The sequence below is a fragment of the Phyllostomus hastatus genome, unplaced genomic scaffold (genome assembly GCF_019186645.2).
Source record: "Phyllostomus hastatus isolate PE091 unplaced genomic scaffold, TTU_PhHast_1.1 phas_contig_29, whole genome shotgun sequence".
In the NCBI taxonomy this organism is placed as follows: domain Eukaryota; kingdom Metazoa; phylum Chordata; class Mammalia; order Chiroptera; family Phyllostomidae; genus Phyllostomus; species Phyllostomus hastatus.
The window spans coordinates 47152387-47169695 of NW_025333835.1; positions in this window are offsets into that span (position 1 = coordinate 47152387).

The window sequence follows — 17309 nt, forward strand, 5'->3', positions numbered from 1 at the left end:
ACCTCTATGCTTAATTACACCACAAAGCAACAATAATCAAAACACCAGAGAAACAGACACACAGACCCATGGAACAGAATCGAGAGCCCAGAAATAAACCCACGTGTGTGGGGGCCAATAATTTTTGACAAAGGAGCCAAAAATATTCAAAGGAGAGAAGAAAGCCTCTTCAATAAATACTGCTGGGAAAATCGTAAAGCCACATGCAAAAGAATGAAATTAGATTATAGTGTGTCCCCTGGTACCCAAATTAATTCCAAATGAAAATCAAAGACCAAAATAAAAGACCCGAAACAATAAATTATATAGAAGAAAACATAGGTACTAAGCTTACAGACCTTGGTCTTAGGATTTTATGAATTTTATCCCAAAGGCAAGGAAAGTAAAGGCAAAAATAAGTCAAACTAAAATTCTTCTGCACAGCAAAAGAAGCCACCCACGAAACAAAAAGGCAACCGGTTGGATGGGAGAAATATTTACACACATGAGCTCCGACAAGGGGTCCACACCCAGAACGTATAAAGAACTCACGCAACGCAACACCAGACACACAGCAGTTAAAAAATGGCAGGTCCCTGGCCAGATGCTCAGTGGGTTGGAGCATTGTCGTCTCCACTGGAGGTTGCGGGTTTGATCCCCAGCCAGGGAGCATGCAGGAGGCAACCGATATCTCTCTCCCCCTCTCTCTCTCAAATCAATAAATGTATCCTCGGGTGAGGATTTGAAAAAACAGGCAGAGGATCTGAACAAACACCTCTCCCAAGAAGACATACAATTGGCCAACAGATACGTGAAAACATGTTCAGCTTCGCTAGCTGCTAATGAAATGCGAATCAAAACCACAATGAGATTCCACCTCACACCTGTCAGAACGGCCGTTCTCCGTCCACAAGACAGGTAGTAGCCAGTGTTGGAGAGGTTGTGAGAAAAAGAAACCCTCATTCACTGATCAATGCATTACCCTGTCATCAGGCAGAATATTGTACTTTCCACCTTACACAAGTGCAAAGTGTCATGTGTTATTTAAATGTATGCACATACACTCTGTTATTTGTATTTAATGATACTTAAATGTGAAATCTAAGATTTTCTTTACACTTCAAACCAAATTGAAATGCAGTTTTAAATGTTTAAACGAAAAGGACTTGCTTTGTTATCACAACGTTAATGCCATATATTTATGTCAGAACCCTGAGTTGACTTTAAAAAAAAAAAAGTCTTCATCCATCCTATTGCTTTACACAAAATCAATCAAAGCGCTCTCCATATACTTCAGCCATCAGAAAAACCTGAAAACTCAAATACAGCACTCTTCCATCAAACCAGTTTCCTGTCGTGGCCCTGGCCTTAGAAAAAAATGCCACACGGAGAATTCGTGATCGCCGTGTGCATGGAGCTTTTCAAACAGAGCTCCGTCGCAGGAGGCGCGATAAACCCCGAATCTGTCCCAAGATGGGGATCGTTGCCACTTCACAGTTAGAATAATGATTAGAAGGCCACTTGCACCCGCTTAATAAGCTCCTACTGCTGACCGCCGGGCATTGGGAAGTCTGTTCGAGGCTGTGCAGAAGGTGCAAACGTAATCTGCCCCTTCTCCCTTCGTTGTATCCACGGCAAATCAAAACGCCGTCGACCCCTGACCCTCGTCTAGGCACGGGCCCCCTGCCTGCCTAGTTCCCCTCACTTGGAAATCATCCTTTTTTTCTTACTCTTCACACGCGGGAGGTGATCCCTCCCTGCGGTTGGGCTCCGACCGCGAGAGTCAGGCATGTGGTCCTGTGCTGAACCCCGCTTCTCTCCTTGAGGTGGCTGTCTCAGGACACTCGTGACCCATTCCTAGCAGAGCTTCCCAAACTCTCGTCTGCGCCCCAGTCCCGTTTTTCTAAGGATGCGACTTACTTCCAAAACAGATGCATGGTATTTTGGTCCCATCATCTAAATATGTGCAAATGAACGTTCAGCTTCAGTGACTCTCTGACAGTGACGGGCTCCTGCGACCCACGGGTGCAGCGGGAGGTTCGGGTCTGAACACAGCTGGTCCCGCACTCCAGCCCCGTCCCCGTCACTGTCGCTGTCACCCAAGCAGACTTGCACTGAGTTAGCTCCTCCGAGAGTGTTTCATTCGTAAATGAGAACAGAAAAAGGAACTCCTCAGACTATACGAATAATTGAGGTCTGTCCAGAAGGTATCCAGCCATGATATATGAAAAATAGAGGCATTTACTGAAGGAAGGGATGAGATACAAGAAACACTGCACACAGGACAGTGACACCTCAGTCCCCTTCAAAGCAGGCACCCAGGGACCTCACACGGTTCTCCCAGTCGCCATCAGCTGCCCCGTCGTGTTTTCCCTGAATCTCATTGAGGGTCTGAAGTCTCTTCCCTTTCAAAGGGGATTTTAGTTTTGGGGAAAGCCAGAAATCACAGGGTGCCAAATTTGGGCTGTAGGGGGGCTGAGTCACCTGGGGTGATTTGATGTTTTGCAAAAAAACTGCAGGAGACGTGATGCATGAGCAGGCATGTGGTCGTGATGAAGCTGCCAGTCACCAGCTGCCCACAGCTGCGGCCTTCTGGAGCATCTGAATAGTTTCCGTGGAGGAATGTTCCAGCTTAATGCAAAATCGGACACAGATCTGTTGCTCTGCTCGCTCAGTCATTTTGAATGTGACGGCCACACAGTGCACAGGCTCCCTCAACAGCCTGTACCGCCCCCACGGACCAGTGCAGTGAAGGCGTCACTGTTCACACACACAGCATGCCAGCCAGTCCCCTCTCCGTGGCTGCCGGGTGACATCAGTGTCCAGCAAACCGTCCTCACGGTGTGGACGGGGCTGCGTGTTCCCCGGGCAGACCCCACGGAGCAGAGCGCCTCCCGGGGAGGGCGCTACCCCCAGCGCCTGCTGTGCGTGAGGAAAGTCTCCTTCCTCCTTCCTTCCGCTGCTGGCTGGGTTCACGCTGACGTGCCCGTTTAACTCCAAATAAAATTGGTTCTAAAATGGATTATCGTAATTCCGATAGATGTCTCCATTTTCATGGCTGGAAAATAAGGTCCATATAATTTCTGTAATCGCTGCATAACCCTAACCCCCCTGGGGCTGTCTGTGATGTCCTTGGGCCCCGAGGGCGGAGGTGACCGGGCCGGAAAGGATTGCTGAGTGAAGCACTGATCAGAGAGGGGGAGAATGTGCCATTCGAATTTCCATGCAGCCTCGGCTCCTGGGGATTAAGGCCCTAAAATTCTCCTGAGCTCGATCCCCACGCCACCCCCGCCCCCTGAGGTCGGCTCCCCTCTGCAGCCGCGCCCCGCACACTGCTCTCGGCTGCTAGACGCACCCCCTTCCTGCCTCCGGACCCCGCCCGGCTGCCTCCGGGAGAGAAAGGCTCCGCGGGCCCTTGGCACCCGCTGCGGGGGGCGGGGGGCACCCCCGGCCCTGGCCCCGCCCCCAAAGTGGACCTTTTTCTTTTTAAATTCTCACTTGAGGACATTTTAAAATTGCTTTTCAGAGAGAGAGAGAAACATCCACGTGAGACAAACACATGGATTGCCCGCCTTCCCCTACGCACCGCGACCTGGGATCGAACCCGCACCTGGGTGTCAAACCCGTAACGTTTGGTGCGCGCCGGCGCTCCAACCCTCTGAGCCACGTGGGCGGGCGCGGGCGAGACCCGCTCCTCCCCACAGGCGAGCGCCGCGCACTCCTCGTGACAAGCTCCTTCGGCCGCTTCCCAGAGAGGCTGGCTCCCGCGTGCCGTGTCCTCGCTGCGCTCGCGCGGCAGCCCTGCGGTCTCCGCCCGACCGCCGGGGAGACCCTCGGAGGGGGAGGACGAGGCCAAGGGCCGCACCTCCTCGCCCTGCCCGCGGCGCGGCGCGTTCCGGTCCGACCTCACCCGCCGGACCCCGGGCCCACGCGGCTCCTTTGCCCGCAGCTGCGCCGTCCTGTGGGCGTCTCGTTCCGGTACAGATGTCGGCGTCCCAACCGCAGCCCAGGAACGAGATCTGTTCCTCGCGACGCCCTTGAGCTCCGTGGGAAACAGGACGCGTCCCAGACTTTTACCCGCCTGGCCAAGCGCCTGCGGCCCCTGGAGCCGGGTTTCCCGGGATGAACGGGAGGCCCTCGCTCGCGCTCGGCGCACCGGACCGGCTCTCACGCTCTGCCTCGGGGTCGCGCACAGACTCCGGGTGTGGCTGCGGCCTGCTCTGACCCATTCTCCATCGATGCGGCAAACGCGCGCGCGGCCCAAACCTACCGCCGTTACCGTCTTCAGGGAGAATGCTGGGCGGCGTTAAGTCCGTCCACTCCGCGGGGCGAACGGCGCGCGCCAGCGTAGGGGCCTGCGCACCCTGCGGAACCGAACCCCCGCCCCGAGGGGGGCAGAGGGCGAGAGGCCGTGCCCGCGGAACTGTGGTCACAGCGCGCTGCTGTGACCGCTCTGTGCCATCACTGCGTGTTGTTGCTAGGCCTTTGCCGGGCTCCGCCGATAAACTGGACTTTGTTGTAAGAGACGGCGTGGTGGACAACAGGGTTCGGTGCCACCCGTGGGTTCAGCCGTCCGCTGGGCGCCCTGGACCGTGTCCTCCAGGGGTCGGGGGTCCCCACTGTACTCGGGGAAATGGTCACCGTTAAGCTGCGCTGTGGGAGAGCAGAGCGGGGAGCGGGAGGGGCGGGCCTGGCTCGAGCGAGGCCGGACACCCCTGCGGTCCGGGGAGCGGCGCCCGGCCGCGGCGTCCGCACGGCCGGCGCCTCCCGCGCGAACCCGGAGGCGGTCCAGGCGGTCCAGGCTGAGACTGCCGCGGACAGACGGGAGGTCGCCCGGGGCGTGGCTCCTCCGCGGGCCGAGGAAGGAGAGGTTGTTTCCCTAAATGTGAGTCTGCCGATGCAGCTAGTTCCCCTGCATGTTAAAATGCGTTTTGATCAGGAGAGCGTTTCTGGCCCCGTTCCCTGACTCGCCAGGCGGGCCCGCGCTGCCACCTCCTCGGGAACAGGCAGTGCCGGTGCTTAATGACGGCGGCCCACACGGGCCTGAGGAATCAGTGTAATTACGGGAGACGGGGGCGCTTTCACGCCAGCAATTACTCTGCCCACTGTGTTTGCTGTAGGACGGCGGAGCGCTAATGCCAGATCGCGGGAAACGCCCCAAAGCCTAAATGGAATTTTCACATCGAAACGCCTGGGGGGTCCTGTTTGACGGGCTCTGCGTCCCAGCGAAGGCCCCTTCTTTAAACCCAGTGCCGTCACAAGGGCAGATGTCGGTGGGCCGGCGGCGTCAACGGGTCACGTGGCAAGAGGTGTTCGAGGGGCATCCAGGCTGCTGGCCCCGCTGCGGATGCAGGGACCCGGCCCTGCAGGGGGCCGTACTGGGACCCGAGCACCAGCCCCCGTGTGTCTGCCCTGGCGCCCAGTCCCGGACTTCTCCAGAGGGAAACCTGCTTGCTGGTACCTGTGGGGGCCGCGAGGAGGGTCTTCCCGTTGCTGATTGTCCCCACTCGCCTACCTTGTTTCAGAAGCACTCTTCGGTGTTACAATAGCATTGTTGTCCCACGTGTGATAACGAAATACTCATCCCTGGAAAAGTGTCCCGTGTGGGCATCGGCGGCAGCCACGGGAAGCGGCTGTGGCAGCAGGAGAGCGCGGGTCCGGCGTGGAACGTTCAGCGGGCGCAGCCAGCCAGACCCCCTTCCTCATCTAAACCGGCAGCTCCGGTCCGTTCTCCCGAGACGCCCCTTCCTCAAAAACTGTAAGAAGAGCAGTAAACACCTTTGAAAAGCCCTATCTAAAGGTTCCAAGTTCAGCTGCTTAAGATGACTGAATCCCAAACATTTTGGTGCCCACACGATGAAAATCTTACTGAGTGCATGTTTAAAAATCTCTTTGTGCACAGCAGTAGCAGCAGCGTGGGGCCGCAGGTAAGAACACACACCCCGTCGTGTGCGGAACACGCAGAAACGCACTCGCCGTTCCTTTGCCCGGCGGCTGGCTCACACCTCCTGTCTGCAGAAGTGTGCCTGCTGCGGGGTAACTTCCTCCCAAGATGCACACTTATTCCCTTGTTTTAAAAATCCTGGGAACAGAACTACAGAGAGAAAAAAATCTCACACAACAGTATCCTGCAGAAACAGCTTGTTCCAGTGAGCGGTCTTCCTCCACACGCTGAGGAAACGCCCAGTCCCTCTCAAGCAGGGCTGTCGGTCCCACCGTCACGGGAGGCCCACAGACCTAGACTTCCGTCGTGGGCCCGCAGAGGTCTCACCCCCCGGAAGGAAGCTGGACACAGCGAATACTCAGGAAACCCCACGGAACACGTACACAGCAGACAGGATTTGAACACGCAAGTTTTACGGCCTGCTCGAAGCTCTCCTCTGAAATGGCAGAGCCCCTGGGCCCAGGCCACCAAGAAGCGCGGGCACGGACGGAGCGGGCCGTGTTGGCCGCCGGGTGTGGAGACGGACCCTGCGGACCGTGGGGGTGTCAGACCGTGAGAAGGGCGGAGAAGCACTGGGGACCGGGGCTTGGGTCACGCGGCCCCTGCGGATGTCGGGAAGCGCCGTCAGCGAGCGAGCAGGGTACTTCTGCGACCGGGCAGCTCAGCAAATGCCGCCTGGGGTGCGGGGCACCTGGCGGAGCTAAGGCTGTGTGCAGTGGGAGACGAGTGGTCTCGCCAGTTCCCAAGGCGGGGATTTCTGTGGTTTGGAAGTGTCTTTCTTGTGCGTTTAGACATAATTACAAACTGGTCTTACTTTTGTCCTGACCGATGACGGTCAGAGAGCGACCTTGTCTCATGCTGTTGTCCTGGAAATTCTTTTTTTTTAGTATATTTTATTGATTATGCTATTACAGTTGTCCCTTCCCCCCCCCTTTTCCCCCCTCCACCAAGTACCCCCTTCCCTCCAGCAATTCCTCTCCCTCAGTTCCTGGCCCTGGGTCGTGCATGTCAGTTCTTCGGCCTCTCCATTTCCTGCACATTCTTACCCTCCCCCCGTCTGCTTTCTACCTGCCATTCATGCTTCTTATTCCCTGTACCTTCTCCCCCCCTTTCTCCTCCCTTCCCTTCCCTGTTGATAACCCTCCATTTCTGTTCCTGTTCTGGTTGTTTGCTTCGTTTGTTTTTGTTTTTATTTTTTAGATTCAGTTGTTGCTAGTTGTGAGTTTGTTGTCATTTTCATGATCCTAGTTTCGATCTTCTTTTTCTTACATAAGTCCCTTGAACAAAATAAGGACTTGGTGATGATGAACTCCTATAGCTTTGGCTTGTCTGGGAAGCACTTTATCTGCCCTTCCATTCTAAATGATAGCTTTGCTGGACAGACCCATCTTGGATGTAGGTCCTTGCTTTTCACCACTTTGAATACTTTTTGCCAGCCCCTTCTTGTCTTCAAAGTTTCTTTTGAGAAATCAGCTGACCGTCTTGTGGGAACTCCTTTGTAAGTAACTCTCTGCCGTTCTCTTGCTGTTTTTAAGATTCCCTCTCTGTCGTTAACCTTTGGCACTTTAATTATGACGTATCTTGGTGTGGTTCTCTTTGGGTCCAATTGTTTGGGACCCTGTGCTGCCCGATGCAAACCTAACGCTCCGCCCCGTACAGCTTAACAGGTGCACTAAGACAGGGAGTCAGAGCAGCTCTACCTGATGCACAGAGACAAGCACAGAGAAGGGCCACATCAAGGAGACAAAGAAACACAGCCCAATGAAAGAGCAGAACAAAACCCCAGAAAAAGAACTAAGTGAAGTGGAAATAAGAAACCTGTCAGATGCAGAGTCCAACAAAACACTGGTGATCAGGATGCTCAGAGAACACACTGAGTCCGGCCACAAAATAAAAGAAGAAGTGAGGGTTACACTAAATGAAGTAAAGAAAAATCCAAGGCCTGGCTGGCGTAGCTCAGTGGATTGAGCGCGGGCTACAAACCAAAGTGTCGCAGGTTCGATTCCCAGTCAGGGCACAGGCCTGAGTTGCAGGCCATGACCCCCAGCAACCGCACATTGATGTTTCTCTCTCTCTCTCTCTCTCTCTTTCTCCCCCCACCTTCCCTCTCTAAAAATAAATAAATAAAATCTTTTTAAAAAAGAAAATAAAGAAAAATCCACAGAGAACCAACAGTGGAGGGAAGGGAGCTGGGGTCCAAATCAACGGTTTGGAACATAGGGAAGAAATAAACGACCAGCAGAACAGAACGAGGGAACAAGAATTTAAAAAAAAACGAGGAGGGAATAAGAAGCCTCGGGACCTCTCCAACGTGCCCGCATCCGAGTCCTGGGGTTGCCAGAAGACGACGAAGAACAAGACATTGAAATCTTGTTTGAAAAACTACTGAAAGCAAACTCCCCTAATTTGGTGAAGGAAGTAGACCTGCGCGTCCTGGAAATTCTTGGCGCGGAACCGAACCGGGGTCAGCCGGTGGCGGGCCGCACCGGGCGGGCGTGGCTTTCAGGGCGCGCAGGGCTCCCGGCTGCGAGGGCCGGGTCGGCCTCCCTGAAACCCTCCAGTGTGCGGGTCAGCCCCCTTCCGTCCCCAGCGTGTTTCCAGCGGCCACCTAAATGCAGTAACTTCAAAGTCTGTGCCAGCCTCGGCGCACTGCTCGGGGACAACGTTGGCAGGCCCGAGGGCTCCGTCTGCCCGCGCACACCGCAGCCGGACAGGGCACGGCGAGGGGCTGGAAGCAGAGGAAGTCAGGGGTCTGACACGTCACCGAGCGGCCCTCGCCGGGGACGGGGACGGGTGAGCGGGCGCTCAAAGCCACCCGACTCCCGGTGGCTTCCACCCGGGGACGGTGCCACGGGGGGAGATCACCGTCGCTCATCAGCGCATCTGGGGCCCCGATTCAGCCGCGGCCTCGCGTCGCCCGGGGCGTTTGCCTCTCCGGGCCCGGGGCTGAAACACAGCGGAGGCCTGGACGTCGTCCCCGGTTCGACTGCAACCGCAGTCTCCGGTCCCCGGCCCGAGGCTTGGCTCCTAGGATTTCTCCGTGCGGGTCGGAACTCACCGTCCCCAGGGACTGGCAGCGAAGGGCGTGGCCGTGCACCGGAGGGGGCGGGGCCGGGGCCGGTGGGGGCGGGGCGGGGCCGGTGTGGGCGGGGCCGGGGCCGGTGTGGGCGGGGCCGAGTCCGGTGTGGGCGTGGGGCCAGGGCCAGTGTGGGCGGGGGCGGGCCAGTGTGGGCGGGGCCGGGGCCGGTGTGGGCGGGGGCGGGGCCGGGGCCAGTGGGGGGCGGGGCCGGGCCGGTGGGGGCGGGGCCGGGGCCGGTGCGGGCGGGGCCGGGCTGGTGTGGGCGGGGCGGGGCCGGGGCCGGTGGGGGCGGGGCCGGGGCCGGTGTGGGCGGGGCCGGGGCCGGTGTGGGCGGGGCCGGCCTGCATGCGGAGGAAGGGAAGGAGAAAAGGGTTCATTTAAAACATGAACTGGCTCCAAGGTTACGACAGTTGACTAAAATTTTGAAGTTCAAAGAAAAGTCTGAAAGAATAGACACGAACATTTTTTAAGTGGTGAATTCAAGGCGATGTAGTGGGATTGTGAGATTCTACCTTCGTTTTCTGGGCGTTTTCTCTGCTTCCTAGTACAAGTGTTTCTCGGTGTGTGGAATGCTCTGACAAGGTGCTGCGGGTCCACAGGACTCCGAGTCTTTGCGTGAATAATTCCCCCATAGTGAGTAATAAGCAGAATGAGGTTTCCCAGTCCGTGAATAATTTTGGGTGGGAAGCAGCTAAAATGAAAGATGTTTCCCAGTCCCCCTCCCTGTGAGACAGGCTGAGTCGGCGTAACCGTTGGGTGGGTGAGGGGTCGGGGGGGGGCCCCTGCAGACACACGGTTGCGAGCGGCGGTAGCTGGAAACCAGGGGCTGGAGAAGGGAAAGAAAGCACCGAGATGCACGGCCGCGCGTTCGGGCGCTGAGCCTTCTGCAGCGTTTGTCTCCGGCTGCACCGTCAGGGCCTCGGCTCGGGCCGCGCGTCCCGGCAGCCTTTGAACACGCAGCCGGGGGAGGTGGGGTGTTCAGAGAGCTGAACCTGGTCCTCAAGCGGGCGGAGGGGAAGAGCCAGGCGGCGGGGAAGTGAACCCCGATGCTCGTTCATAGCGATGGACCCCCGCTCCGCTTAGCAACGCGCTGCTTCCAAACCAGCTGCCCGGGCGTCTGCCAGTTCTCGGGGACGAGGCCGTAGTAACGGCGCGGTCGGAACCGATCAACTTGGGGGGAAGACGTAGAGGTGAATCTCGAGTCGTCTCTCCGTACTTACTGACTCAACAAACACCGACCGAGTGTCTGCTCGGCGCGCGGCGGCCCCGGTGGGGAGGAACTCTGCCGCCCTCAGGGGGTGGGGACGTCGGGACAGGCAGGCTCGCGTGCGGCCTGTGTCCCTTTGCCCTCGCTGCCATCACAAAGCCCCACAGTTTTAGTGGCTTAACACAACGCACATTCATTCCCTAAAGAGCTCTGGAATAGTCAAGATGGGGTGTCGAGGAAAGGTCGAGAAGCAAGCAGGGCCGCCTTCCTGGGGGCCAGTCCAGGTAGGAAGCGTCCCCCGTCTGTCCCGGGACAGGCTGCCCCCCTCCCAGCCAACAGTGGCCCGAGAGCCCCTGTCACACGGGCTCCTGCAACATGTCCTTCTGCCGCCGCCTTTTCCACTGGCTTCTCCCCCTCCTCCCCCTCCTCCTCCTCCTCCTCCTCCCCTTCCTCCCCCTCCTCCACCTCCTCCTCCTCCACTGCTGTCCTCCCTTCTGGCCACACCAACTTTGTTTCCTTCACCTGGAAGTTTGCACAAACTCCTGCTTCTCTAGAACTACCCTTCCCCTGACGGGTCCTTCTGCTGGGAGAGCCTTCCAGCTCCGGGGTCCCTAACCCTAACCCTAACCCTGACCCTGACCCTAGCCCTAGCTCTAGCCCTCACCCTCATCCTGACCCAGGCCGCCGGTCCCTCCTCTGCGCGTGGGCCCATCTTTCTTCCCCGGGAGGTCACCAGACTATTAGCTCTTTGACAGAGAGGCTGACTCATGTCGTCCCCTCCGGGGGCTGGCAGGCAGCCTGACGGGATGGAGCAGGTGGCTGAAGCGTGACTGTGGTGATTAAATAAACGCAAGTTGCTCCCAGAAGGCTGAGACTCGGACGGATAACTCCGGTGCTTTAGCATCACCTAGACCCTGGGAATGACACGCTCATCATTTATAAAATGTTACAGAAACTCAGAAAAAAAAAAAGAAACGAGTGTTTTCTTATTAGCACACAACGGCGTGCCGTGGCATGTCTTATACAGAGACACCGTTCCATACCACGGAGAAACTGGAACACTAAGAGCTGGCCCTTGCCCCTTGAAACCTGCGGTCAGTTCGGAGAGGCCAGGCCAGGAAATCCCGCGTAACGAAGGGTGCGAGGGAGCGACTTACGGAACCCAGGCCCTGAGATGGAAGATCCCATGAAGCGAAGCTCACATAAGCAAATATGACTGTCTTCTGGAGGTGAGACCAGCTTCTCGCGTCAAAGAGACAGTGTTCGCACAGAGCGGAGGAAAAGCAGATGGGTCTCCAGACGGCCGGAGTCCGAGGGGGAGCCGCGGGAAGCCGGGGCGAGCGGGAGTGGCTGTCCCCCGCCCCGGCCCAGCTCTCGTGGTGGGTGGCCGCAGGGGAACAAGGAGGCATCAGCGGACCAGGCTGGATTAAGGAGGCTTTTAAAGTTACCCACAGCTCCCTGAAGTGTGAGGCTTTTATAGCAACTGAAGCAAATGATAGATTGGTGAAGAGGGGGAAAGAAAGCCACCCCGGCCGATCACAGATGGACCATTGTAATTTTCAGCAGGACAGCCGCTTTGGGAACGGCAGCAATTCAGCCCACGAGTGACAGACACCACACACAGCGCGGCCCACTCGGACCCCCGCGGCCCGGGCCTGCGCTGCACCGCTGGGCAAAGAGCACGGTGGGGGCGCGGCTTCCTTTTCCCCTTTCATCATAGCGACCTCTTCTGTGGACGGGGAAGTCCAGCTGGGCCGCAGCTGCGCGGCCCGGGGCTGGCGCGTGGGCCGTGCAAAGCTGCAGAACCCACTCCGCAAAGACGCAGAGACTGGCTCCCGCCGCCTCCTTGTAGTTTTTGCCTGACGTGACAGCTGGAGACATCAGTGGCTTCGGTTACTCTTCTGCCGGATAAGAATCCATTTATCGTCGCCTCCTTATTTACGTTGTATCACTTGCTCACAGTTATTTTACCCAAAAATTAAGTGATGAAATTTGACAGTCTCTCTCTACCCCCAGGCAGACATTGACAGCAGTAACTGCGTTGTGTGAGGTCTTGAGATGGGGACTGTTTACGGTTAAGCCCATGGGTAGCTGTTTTCCACCCTCGGTCAATGAAGTGTGTGCCGGTCACCATTTCCGTTTCCTTCGGATCAGCAGTATGAATGGTGTCAAATGTGCCACACTGCAGTTCAGCGTCACTATCCTGTGCGCCCCTGGCACTTGCCGGCCTGTCGTCTCTGCCCCTGGACATCTAGTGTGCACTGCTTTGCCACGTCAAAGGGTTTGGACACCGTCCCAAAGCAGCACTTGAAAACAGAGAGAAACTAGAAAAACTGCAGTCTAAGTTTTGGCGAGATAGCGCCGGTGGCAGCGGAAAGGCGGCTCAGAGGGCAAAGGAAGAGCTTCGAAGGCAGAGAGACCGGTTATCACGGGAACGGTCAGAACGGGAACAGAGTAAACAGGCCAGAGGGCACTTAAGGAGTGAATGGGACTTGTCTTCAGAGGACTAGAGTCGGCAGACACCTATAAAATGACCATAACGATAAGTGTACAAAGAGATGCTCAACACCTCACCACCGCCGAAATGTGAATCGAAGTCGCAAGGAAGACGGTGCAGCACAGAACTGCAGGCGGCAAACCTGCACGACCTTATTAACCAGTGTCACCCCGATAGAAAGCACAGCGCACTGTCGCCTCACACGTGGTTGAGTGGCCGTCTTTAAAATCCTGGAGTAACAAGTCCTGGAGGGAGTGTGAGGGAGAGGGGGCCCTCCTGCACTGTTGAGGGGAGTGTAACTGGTGCAGCCCCCGCAGAAACGGCACGGGGGTGGGGGGCCTCCGAAATTTGAAAAGAACCTGGGAGCTTAGAGAAGCAGCCACGTCGGGACTGGTGGGAGGGACAGATGAAGAACCGGCCGGCCCCACACCCACATGCGGCAGATAAAAATCCAGAGGGACGGCTCAGCCGCACAGGTCCCCCTGAGGGACAAGGGGTCCCAGCCCCACACCGGGCCCCCCAACCCGCCCAGGGTTCCGGGGCTGCGAGGAGAATCTCCCTAGCCTCTGGCTGTGAGCACCAGTGCAGACAGAGGCGGAGTGAGCCGGAGGCTGGAGTCCCAGGCAGGTTCTCTCAGAGGGCCTGTGCGTGTGGACTCAGTCTCACCCCCTCCGCGCTCCAGCGCTGGGGCAGCAGCTGGAAAGGCACCAGGGACACAGGAGGAGGAAGTGAAGCATCGGCATCAGGGCGAGAGCTGGGGGGCAGCTTCCTCCCAGACAGACGTGCTGGCAGGGGTCACTGCTCCTTCGCTGAGCCCCACCCCCACCGCAGAGCATGCAGGCGCAGGCGGGCGCCCAGTCTGCGTCTCCACCAGCCTGGCTCGCAGGGGAGGCTGTGCCACTGGACCCTGCAGAGCACCTACTACTTACAGCCACTCCGCCAAGGCCAGGAGATGTGGCGTCGCTACTCAACACACAGAAGCAAACACAGACAGGCAGCCAAGTGAGAAGACAAAGAAGCATGCCCCAAATGAAAGAACAGAACAAAACTCCCGAAAAGTCACTGAACAAAAAGGAGACAAACAATCTACTAGATGCAGAGTTCAAAACACTGGTTATAAGGACACTCGGGAGCTTAGAGAGAACTTCGACAACATAGAAGAGGACATAGAAACAAACAAACAAAAAACTTGGAAACCATAAAAAAGAACCAGTCAGAGATGAAGGACACGCTAATTGAAATGAAGAATAACTTACAGGGAATCAATAGTGGAGTAGATGAAGCAGAGAATCAAATCAGTGGTTTGGAGCATAAGGAAGCAAAAAATACCCAATAAGAACAGCAAAAGGAAAAAAGAATAAAAAAAAGACTGAAGATAGTGTAAGAAGTCTCTGGGACAACTTCAAGCATAATTGAAAACCTACCTAAAAAAATAAAGACAGGAAACTTCCCTCACCTGGTGAAGGAAATACAGGTTCCCGTCCAGGAAGTGCAGAGAGTCCCAGGTGACATGGACACAAAGAGGCCCGCACCAAGACACATCGTAATTAAAATGCCAAACGTTAAAGACAAAGAGAATTTTAAAAGCACCAAGAGTAGAGTAGTTAGTTACCTCCAAGGGAGCTCCCAAAAGACTGTCAGCTGATTTCTCAACAGACACCCTGCACACCAGAGAGAGGGCAGCAAGAAATACTCAACGTGATGAAAAGCAGGGACCTACAGCCAAGACTACGCTCGCTACCCAGCAAAGCTGTCGTGTGGGATCCAGGGACAGAAAAAGAGCTCCCCAGGCAAGAAAAAGCTGAAGGAATTCATCACCACCAAACCAGTGTTACATCAAATGTTAAAGGGTCTCTTCTTTAAGAAGAAGAATTTGTAAAAAGACCAAAAATGTAAACAATAAAATGGCAATAAATACATACCTACCAACAAATGAACCTAAAAGAGAAAGTGAACAAACGAGCAGAACAGAAACAGACTCGCAGATACACAGGACATTGTGGCGGGCGCCAGACGGGAGGGGCGTTGGGGCCGGGGGAGGAGGTGGAGGGGTGAGGAGGCCCTACAGGTGGGCAGCCACAGGGCAGTCGTGGGGGGTGAGTGCAGCTCGGGGACACAGTCGGCGACAGTGTGATCGCTGCGTGGGGTGCCAGGTGGTGGGCGCGAGACTCGTCCGCAGTGAGTGCCACAGACGTCTCATCACTGGGGCGCACCCCGGAACTAATGCAGTATTTTATGTTAACTGTGATTGAAATATAAAAAATGATGTATATGCAAAGAAAATAAGCGTAGAACTACCATGAGAAGAGGTTTTCAAAGATAAATCTGCACCCTATGTTCACTGCAACTTTATTCACAGTAGCAGGTGAGGGGTATAAGCTACATGCCCATCTACAGATGAATGGGTGAAGAAGGTTATATAGCCCCGGCTGGCATGGCTCAGTGGACTGAGCGCCAGCCTGCAGACCAGAAGTTTGCCGGTTCGATTCCCAGTCGGGACACATGCCTGGGTGGTGGGCCAGGTCCGCAGTTAGGGGTGTGCGAGAGGGAACTGATTGATCGATGTTTCTCTTGCACATCAATGTTTCTCTCCCTCTCTTTCTCCCTGCCCCCTAAACATAAATAAAATATTTTTAAAATATGTCTTATATATGTGCATATATATTAGAAAAAACTGAACTTCCAGAAACAGAAAGCCGAATGGTGGTGACTGGGGACTGGGAAGGAGAGAGGAAAAATGGGGAGGTTTGCTACAGAAAAAGAAACACGCACTGCCAGTTCTAAGGTAAGTTTCGGGGTCTGATGCAGAACTTGAGGACCACGGACGACAGGATGTACTAGAGACTTCCAAGTTGCCAAGGGAGTGAGTCTGGCAACTCCAGAAAAGTAACGGACATGGGGGTTCTGCGAAGGGAGCCAGGTGCCAACCAGCCGCACTGCGGTGGCTGCTCCGTATTCGCCCATGAGGTCACCCCGTTGTACTTCTCAGACTGACGCAGTGTTATGTCACATCTTGAAGAATCTGGAGGCATGAGCTAAGTCTAAGGAAATCCACACGGTGTGATTCCAAGGGTGATGCTTGCTCTAAAATAATCGTACAAAATAGTCTATCCAGGACCAACATGTACGGTCTAGAAAACAACCGCTGTTCAATAAAGAGAATCAAATTAAGAAGTTTAGATGCTGCTAATATCAGTCTCTGACTACAAAAAAAATTTCAATGTTCAATTTTTTTAATGTCTATGAATTAAAATGTAAAGGGATAAAAATTTGCCTTAATGTGTGGATTGCATTATAACCGTATTGTTGATTTACTTTTTTTTTCTGCATCGTTAATATACAAATTTCTTGTCGGGGAAGCTCTGTATTGCTCTTCAGTTCTAATATCAAATATACAGAGAAGATAAAGTATGTATGAACCATCAAGCAGGATACAAGGAGAATTCACAACAGGCTCGTCTCAGTCATGTTCGCCTGCAAGGGAGAACAATAATGCATGTTCCCAGGACAGGGAGGCTATTTAAGGGAAATATGCCGGAAGTCTTGAGCGTTCTGCCGAACCCGGCGAGCGTGACAGGAGCTGACGGAGGGAGGCACACAGCCCCAGACTCGCCTTCTGAGGAATCTCAGGCCGGGGAGTGGCAGTGAGATACAAATGGAACTTAAGGGTCCCCAGAAGCCTGGGCCTCGCGCCTTCCTGAGGAGGCTCTGGGCCAGACGCCTTTGAGTCCTCTCCCCCCGGGCGCTCAGGGCGCTCCCCGTGGGACACACTACTGTCGGTGGAACCCGGGCTCAGGCACAGCTCCGTGGGAGACACCTTCGCAGATGAGCTCCCGGGTGTCGGAAGTGCGTCACCCACTCTGTCTGCACCTCCGTGGGAGCCCACGGTTCCCTGCATTTCTCCCGCTCCCGTGGGCCACGTGGGGACTAGACAGCACAGCTGACGCCTCCCCCTCCGAGTGACGGCAGTGATGAGTCCCCCTTGGGGGGGGGGCGGGGGGGCGGGGGGCTCGGGGAAGCGGCCCGAGGCTGAGCTCCCGCGTGGGGGGCTGGGGGGGGAGTAGTTACAGGAGTCGTTTCCACCAACCCCGCCTTGATCAGCCCCCCGGAGAAGTTGGCGGGTGTGTTATAGCAGGCAGACGGTGCAGTGTGCGTGTACGCGTATATTCCACGCCACTCACGATTTCCGTTGCCACCTCTGTACTGCTTAGCCCTGCCGCTGGGCGAGGGCGTGGCAGCCTTTCGCGTCTCGGTCCTGACATCAATCAGGCTTCTCTGGTGCCCTGCGCACCCGTGTACTTACCACGTCTGTGTTTGGCTGTTACAAATATTCCATAACATGTAACGTGCTTCCGTTGCCTCTTTTTATTGTCGACACTGTTACGGTGGCAGACGGAGGGCCGCGAGGTCAGCCCCCGGCCCCCGCGTTCGCGGGCCTCGGGGCTGGAACCGGTGGGTTCCGCGCGGAGGCTGCCCGGGGCGGAGAACAAAGGGCGCGGGATCTCTGGGGGCAGAGCGCCATCTGGTGGGCGGAGGGAAGTAGGGGCGAAGGACAAAGCACCTGTCCCCGCTGATCCCAGGCCGCCGGGGAGACAAAGGCAGG